Genomic DNA, 8,948 nt, shown 5'->3' on the forward strand with positions numbered 1-8,948 from the left:
CTAGCTCAAATTATACCATCTTGACTCAGTTGATGGATCAATGATTTTTAATCGAGAACTCGGTTGTAAGTAGTGTAACACACTATTCTACCCTTTGCACTGAATTTGCATTGAAGGCTCATTCTCTATATTATGTGTGGTTTTTTGATTAGTTAAAAATAATATTATACTCAATATTTTATTATTTTATTATTAATTAAATATGATTCATCAGCTAACAGCATTATTTTAAACAACCCTGTAGTTATTAGTAGTATATATACCATGGCATGTTAAATTATCTTGCCTAATTTCTTCACACTTTAACCAGAATGTAACTTATCACATCAGCTCCTCTAGTGTTTAGAAAATATAAAAGAATTACAAGTCCTTCTGTAATAATTGATTACAAGCTTAAGCATGCAAAAAAGAAATCACCAGCATCATCACTGAGGTTTCCTTTCCGGACGAATTTCATCTGAATCTTCATTAGATGTTGAGGAAAACTGCATTCCAGTTTGATTCACATTCAGCGTTTGGCTTCCTGTAAAACTGTGAGTCGAAGTAATGGAAGACAGTGTTCTGTATTCGGATAGAGTTTGGCTGCTGTGGGAATTTCGAGAAGTTTGATCTCGATGGAAGTCCCTCATTGCTTTAAATCTTAGATCATTAGAGTAAGTATTTGCTTCCGGGAATGTATCTGGAATATCTAGTCGTTCTTCAAGCATGGCTATCACTTCAGACATTATAGGCCTTAGTGACGGAGATGCATTTGTGCACATGAGTGCAACTTTCACCATTCTTTCTGCTTCGACCTTGTTCACTTGTGACCCCAACCTTGGATCAATTAGCTCCTCAAAGTTTTTTGTTTGTTGCAATTTGCATGCCTGCAACATTTAGTGTCAGAACATTAAATAGTTACGGATACAATTTGCAAAATTTTTCAATTTGCAATTTGTATGGGGGTGTGCTATTAAACGTCAGTTTTAAATATTAATATGTATATATATAGGACAAGCAAATGCACCGGTCTTAATGTTAGATCCCAATATTAAGCCCAAATAAAGTCAAAAGCAAAAAAGGTACCCAGTCCAAGAGGCAAATGCAATTGTTGCTTGGCATGTAACTGTTATTGTTCTTTCCACTGACAATTTCCAATACTACAATTCCAAAGCTGTAAACATCAGCCTTGTCACTCAAATAACCCCATAGTGCATATTCTGGAGCCATATAACCTCTGTAAATACACGAGTAAATGTAATCTAGAAATTTTGTTATTTCGGTGAAGATATTCTAGTCAGCCTATAAACACTTAGTCAGAGACAGAAAATAGATTACACAAAGGCACTATAAACTCACATTGTTCCAGCAACTCGAGTACTTATGTGGACTTCTCATCTTCATTAAGCCTAGCCAAACCAAAGTCAGAAATTTTAGGGTTTAACTCTCCATCAAGCAGCACATTCGTACCTTTGATGTCTCTATGAACAATTTTGAGTCTTGATTCTTCATGGAGAAAGGCCAAGCCTCTAGCTATACCAATACTTATACTATATCTTGTTGGCCAATCTAGTATCAGTTGACTGTTCTCTGAACCTAAATATAACCGAAAATACTACTAATAACTACACTGAAAATCACTTTCGGAATTACTTTCAACTAATTTCCAACAGAACTGGATGACATGACCAGAAAACACTCACCAAACAAAGCATTAGCAAGGCTGTGTTCTCCAAGTACTCGTACACCAGAAATAACTGATCTCCTTCGATACAACATCCGTGGAGCTTTACAAGATTTGGGTGTTGTAGACAAGAAATCATGGCAATCTCATTCACAAATTCACGATCTCCTTGTCTTGATCTAGATGATAGCTGTTTCACTGCTATCACAGTGCCATCTGACAATAAACCCTGCACTTCCATATATATATATATTTACAGCACATAAAAATTTTATGAAGTACCACTGCTGCAGTTTATAGCTGAAATACCTTGTAAACAGGACCAAAACCTCTCCCCAAGCTTGTTTCTGGAATCAAAATTGTTAGTTGCGGCTTTTAATTGTTTTAAGGAGAAAGATACTGTTCTCAACTCTACACCCTCCAGATCTGCACAATGACAATAAAGGACGTACTGTAATTACATATTTCCTAGCAAATATAAAAAAAAAATTAACATAAAATGAAATTATATTATGATATCACAAAAAATTAATCTTATATAAAACTAATCAACATGTTTTAATATAATATCACAAAAAATATCTAAAATAAATAATAGCATAAGAATACTAAATTGTTGATAGGGTTGGTAAAGCTAACAAGATAGCAATTGACTAAAAGAAAAATGTAGTGAGACATTTAATGAATTAAAAAATATTTATTTATTAAAGTTAACTCTTTTGAATCAACCCATAGCCCATAATTGATAATCCAATTCGCTTTCCATTGATCGGCTATTTCTCCGGAATTGGAGGGATGACTCACCCCAAAACAGCCCTCCTATAAAGGCCGAGGAGAGATGAAAGGAGGAAAAGAGGGAATTTCCCAAATTAACACACAAACAAAAACACGCTAACAACAAGAAATCATGAAGCTTTTCGATAATGGCTGTAAGATTATGCGCATCTTCCCTTCGGCTTGTTATGAAAAAACTGCAGCCACCGTTTGACATCAGTTTCTTTCTCTTCCTTTTATAAAGTGCAATTTTGGTCTAAAGACCTTCACAGTATTGCATCTAAATGGTGTAAGCTTTATTTTATTGTTTAAAATCATAAACATGTTAAGTACTGATGACTAAACATGACCTTTTAACATATAACCCCAAGACTACTTTCGGTCTTACCTTTCCCTTTCCTTTTGTTGGCTTTGAAAGAACCTTTCCACCAAGAATAGAGACTACTGTAGCACTAATGCTTAAAGTCAGAACTCCAACTATGACATAAATGACATTGCTTCCCTTCATCTTCCTTTAGTATAACAAATTTTAAATCTGTTTGAAAATTTAGAAAAGAACATATATTAGTGAGCATCAAGACAGCAAAGACATAGCGCAAAGCCACAACCATGGTCACACAAAGATTTATATTAAATATCCACCACTATTAGAGATGCTTCGACTCTTAAAGGATGATTTTAAAAGACTATATATATGTATATATATATATAATATATATATTATATATTATATATATATATTCTTGTATTCTGTACACATCCAAGTGCCTCACTGTATCTAGTATTTAAAAGCAAATTTATGAATAACCAAAGTTTAAATACTTACATAATTTCTAATCCATTCTGAAACATTAAAATATAAACTGCAAGAGTAGATAATTCCTAAACCAGTACATAAGTACTTATAGAATGATTATATGCAATTAAATACAATTGCCTATAGTGGAAAATGTTTTTTTGCCTATTATAGCAATGGCGGAATTATAAAAGAAGACGAATTGAGCTATGTAATTCTTTAACAAGGGAACCTACAGAAGGAAAATGGAAGCGAGCTAGTACTGTACATTAATCATACAGGAAATCAAGTGTTATGTTGCATACTCGTCAGTGTATATATGGAACATTTTTGACACGTAAAGCGGGCCAACTTTTACGACAACACATCATGTAGCTGAAAACATAATTATAGGAATCTTTCTTATATGCTAACATGATCTACCAGAGAATGCAAAGAGGATGAAGATTACAGTACTGGATCAACCGAGATAGCTGATATGATGGGACCATATACCCCTCTATTTGGAATGCGTGTAGTCCCTCTTCCAGCCCAGTAAATCGGATCTCTAAGATAGTATTTGTCACACTAGCATTAAATTTTTTAACCAGAGGGCGTTGTGCCCCATGAGCCTCAATTTCAACATTAAAATCCTTCCAAACTAAAATATCCTGAAACATATGTGTAATTTCGATTTACCAATGGTTGCAACCTGCATACTTAAACTTATCAAGCTGTTTAAATTAATAACCTGGATGTAGATATCAAATATTCGCCTCCCAAGACTGCTAGATGTTTTGTCATTGGTAAATTGTATTTCCGCAAAATGCAGGCTTACATCATAACTCCCATTCTCCAAGCAATATCGAAAGTAGGTAAGAGATACAGGGGAAAGGCGGGCAGTAGTGTACATCTGAGGTATGTTTATTGATGGCACAGATTTAACATAACGCGAATTTTGGTAATTATTATCATCCATGAAGTCCCCACTACTACTAAATCCCCAGTAGTTATTACTTTTATAATACCTCGCCGCACCACCTTCAACTCCTGCATCACCTTCATACAGAACTTCTCCATGATTTTCTTAATTGTTGAATTGTCTCCACCACTATTAACCCGTAATGAGCATCCATCTGCAATAAAGAATATATGTAAAATAATGCAGCCCAGTTTCCTGTAAAGATTGCAAAAAATAAAATAAGACATGAACAAACTATATCTATATATTTATTTTGACAATGGACATGCTGAAGGATTCACATGCAGCAGAAAAAATCACACTTGACTTCTAATACGATAATGAAATGTTATGACTTGAGATGCATATACGTAGTATACATGTGAGTCCCAATTTCTCACATCTCAAGGTTTTAAATTGGTAGAGTGAACCAAATTTATCCATAGATTTAAGACTGAAGCTTTGATTAGCCAAAATAAAGTTGGGTGTTAGTCTGACACTTAGGTGATCACCTCTTTGTGCCAAAATATGGCTTCAAGTAGGATTAATAATTTGTAAGGTGAAAAATCAGTTATAAATATTAATGATGGCTAAATAATTAGATATTATGTGCATGTTTTCGAATGTAACTGTATATATATATTATGGTCTAAACATCTGAAAGAAACTGATACCTTTTTCTTTAATGGAAATTAGATAATCCAATATTTTTACTCTAAATAAAGTATTCTTAATTTTTGTAATGTGCTTTACAAAAAAGACTAGCCTATAACCCGTGCGATGCAAGTGTGTATTTAAATAGTTAATAATTTTTCTTAAATGTGATTAAGTTAATAATTTATTTTAATATGTTGTTGATGGGATTCAAACCTTAGACCTTTAGCGGCAGTGAAATATAGAAAATTCAATCTAACGGCTCTCATCAATTTAATTGAAGTGATTTAACGGTTATAATGCACTGTACCGGACTACAAACCAACAACCAAACTTTTGCATGTTTAGCTTTAATATATAGTAAGTATAGATGTGTTTTTCTTCAGTAGATTGCAGTGCATCTTATTATAATCTTTTCTAAGAAAGTATAATGACTTTTGAGCATAATTTGGCCACTCACAGCCTTAAGTTTAGATTAACTTTATCGGCACCAAAGATGGGGCTTTGAAATGACCCTTTACCCTTCTCAGATATAATAGCCAACTGACAGAGGGAATAAAAATAGATTTACATGTTTCTAACATGAAATGAGAATGACTCATTGCTTAAATGTAATTATGATTTGAAGCAATAACCTTACATTTAGGACATTTGAAATCCTGTGCACATGGAAGAATATCCTTTCTGTTGGAACTTTGTTGTTAGAATAATATACATAAGAGTAAGAAACAAACAAAAAAGTATTTGAAAATTTGCCATCTCCATTTTGCATAGTTAAAACACAAAAGATATAAGAAGTCATCAGAAGAACTCACAAGGTGTTATTGGAATAAGAGCTCTTGAAAAAGTTGATGTATAGATTCCTAAAAAAGTCAAATACTATATGATTAAACAAAATCTGTTAAATTACAGGGTAGCATGAATGAAGTAAAAAATTTAAAAAGGTTTCATTACCTGTTTGGCTGACAAGTAGGTTGCTCAGGACCTGCCATGTAAATTATTGTAGGAAAGATCACTGCACATAATGTCATCATATGAGCATGTTAAAGAAATGCAGTAGAGATGCAGTACGAAAAATTCACAAACTTAAAAGCAGAGGCAAGAAAATGACAAAGCTGTACAACTAATAACAATAAAAATTAGCACTTGAGCTGTAGCATACATGGTCATCCCGTCCCGTAAGATTGAGTCTGGAACATTTCCACTGAGCATGTTGCCCATCAAATACCTAGAAACACCTATGATTAGTGTATTATATACTTAAAGAAGACAGTGGTAATGCATATAGCAATCTGTAAAATAATTTTAGTGTAAACAGATACCTGCAAATTCAAAACATTTTCTTTCAGAATATCTAGAATGAGAAAAACATCCTTTAATACGAGCTATTGGTAAATGATCTAAATTCTAAATCTTAGTCACACTTACAAGAACTTCAAACGCTTAGATTCGATGCGCTCTGGAATTTCGCCAACTAATTTGTTTAAAGCTAACATCCCTGTCATGAGCATGTAACTTGAATCAATTAAAAAATTAAATAGATATCATGTTATACAAATATAACTCTCATAAGCACAATAAGGAAAGAAAAGTCTTGTCTGTGAGGTGCAAGCTCGAGATTTTTAATAATTAAATTAAAATAAGAGGGTGTGAGCTGGATCAGTTGCTGATGAGGAAGGATAATTAAGGGTTATCTGGCTATCCCTAGCAAGTCTATGAAGATGACTCAACTCGCACATCTCAGGTACGAATTCTTTCTAATATGCATTACATATGTCTTTATATGCAAAGCAGGGTATAAATCTCTGAGTAGAATTGTTTAACACAAGCACAAGCATGATAGCATCACATAGAATAATGTTGACTAGTATGCTAGATCACTGTCTGGTAACTAGGATTGATGATAATCTTGTGCATGTGTCCTTTAGCAGATGCTTAACAGTTGTAGAATAGATAGGATTTGAATTATTTGCAATGGGGAGACTAGAAGCGTTCCTTTGGAACACGACTCCTTATTTAGGGGTTATGATCCTAGCATATATAACTTTGTTAAAACACTTACTTTCAGATCCTAGTTACAACTGAGATTTTGGCGTATTTATCTGAATTGTTTGTAAGGATTTATTTGTTCTATGATGGTGTCTACTGTGTTCAGGGAACTTTAGAACGTCATGTTATCCTAAAACTGACTTAGGTAATAGAGATAGTATAATGCCATATAACAATAGAGTGAGATTAGTATGAATTGATAATGTGAGTAATTAATTTGTCTATGATCAATTATGCTTTAGGAGATTAGGAATATCTGTAATTCTGCGTTCTACCTGTTACCTTGTGGTGTAATGGTTTTAAGTAGAGAGTACGGAATCTTCTGAATTGCATAACTGCCTATCGTGCGTCTTGTCTTAGCTTTATGTTGCCATGTGTATTCAACACATGTCTACTTATTTTCATGTCATGAAGGCATGTCTTTGTACTTGCAGTCATTTTAGAAGCATTGTTGAGATCACTTAGGGCAATGTCTAGATAAGAATTAGCATGTTAAGGTTACTTCTGTTGTTTACCACTGTTAAAGAAAAATCTCATACATCCGGACCCAGTTATGTTTGGGGACAATAGAACTCTTTCCATTTGTGATTGCAGGTTACATTATGTTTCATATAATTTTATTGGTGCACTCTGGTTTGCTGAGTAGCTGAAATCATATGAATTCACAAAAAGTACCCTGTTAGCAATGTGATCGTATGAGCAGTTCCGGCAATAATCGTTGAAGATGACAAAAAAGATCTCTTGCGGGAACATGCCCTTTTTCCTGATTTCTCATGAAGCATATCGTTTCTTGGAAGAGTAAGCACACAGATTCCGAGTATCAGACTGTTCCTCTAACAATGACAGTAGGTCATTCATGGAATAGGGGTTTTATCTCAAATCAGGAAGGATGTGATTTTTGCTCGTAGGCTAATGGAACTTCAACTGAAGAGGGAGTGAGCTGTTTTGATAGCGAAGCCTCATCAGATGAGTATTAACCTTTAGCACCCTTTGTTAAGCCCAAACTTGTAGTCAAAAACAAGGAGCTCTTATTATTAGTAAGAAGAGATTTGGTGAGAGGACTACATCATCTGGAATTCATTATGGATGAAGATTATGAGGTGTGGGCATAGGGGAAGGCGAAGGAACATCGCACAGAAGCAAAGATATGATCCACAGTACTGACAGCTTCAATGATACGTTATGGTTTTCTACGGATCAGTTAATGTCATGTCTACAACAAAGCCATATCTTTTTTGCGATAGCCGTTGACTACTCGAGATTCTTTCGTGTTTTTCGTATGTGTTCGAAGACAAGACGTCACAAGAAGTTGATCAAGATGAACCCGGATCATTGATAATCTAGAAAGAACACCATATCTTTGTCAGTGGCCAACATAGCAACACAACTCTTGGTATGTGTGGGAGAAATGCAATCTTTGCAGTCGTGCATCTAAAGCCAAAGAATATTTTCCTCGTCTACTCAATGGAGGCGACAGTCTACAGGGTGCGTATGATTAGTCAACAGAGGGATTGTAATCTGGCAGGAACTTGACGACACCTTGCTCCAAGCGTTAAAGGTGAGATTAGTGGTATATATAATTCAGATCCAAGCAGAATCTCGGTGCAAGGATAAGGAATATTAAAGAAATCCCAGCAACAGCTTAAGGGGAGATTTGTGGATTCACTAGTCCCAAACTCAACACTACATTGGAGATGAAAAGGACATATCAAGAACTAATCTTCTTAGACAAGGGTTTGGAGTCAATTCATTCCCGGGTTCTAGTTCTTAAATTTCCGAATGTGAAGTGAGACCAGGAGAGCTATTGTGAAAGGATGTTTATTTGTCTTTGGGGTTCAATCGAACTGAAACTGAAGAAGATTCAGAAGCTCTTAAAGGGATCCAGATTGAGTGATTGCACAACAAGATGATCGCAATCATTTGAAAGCAGATTGTGCGATTCTAATACCTGACTAATGACAAGTCATACTTAATACTTGTCGGGTATTTAGATTCCACTGGATGTTTTTTTGGCTCGGTACGAGGGACAAGCCCAATTTGGTTGCTTAGAGGTACGTCAAAGAGAAGGTTTA

At 34.6% G+C, this 8,948-nt stretch overlaps 1 long non-coding RNA gene and 1 pseudogene across 1 annotated transcript; both read right to left on the reverse strand.

The window, feature by feature from the left end:
- Positions 1-331: 331 nt before the first annotated feature.
- On the reverse strand, positions 332-5,804 carry LOC135146810 (probable LRR receptor-like serine/threonine-protein kinase RFK1; annotated as a pseudogene).
- A 17-nt stretch (positions 5,805-5,821) lies between these two features.
- LOC135150575 (uncharacterized) lies at positions 5,822-6,314 on the reverse strand. The gene is made up of 3 exons (XR_010288702.1): positions 6,256-6,314; positions 5,990-6,055; positions 5,822-5,842 (listed from the first exon to the last, which is right to left on the reverse strand). It is a non-coding gene; the product is annotated as an uncharacterized LOC135150575 (long non-coding RNA).
- Between the last annotated feature and the right edge of the window lie 2,634 nt (positions 6,315-8,948).

This window comes from Daucus carota, chromosome 2 (assembly GCF_001625215.2).
Source record: "Daucus carota subsp. sativus chromosome 2, DH1 v3.0, whole genome shotgun sequence".
NCBI classification, from domain to species: domain Eukaryota; kingdom Viridiplantae; phylum Streptophyta; class Magnoliopsida; order Apiales; family Apiaceae; genus Daucus; species Daucus carota.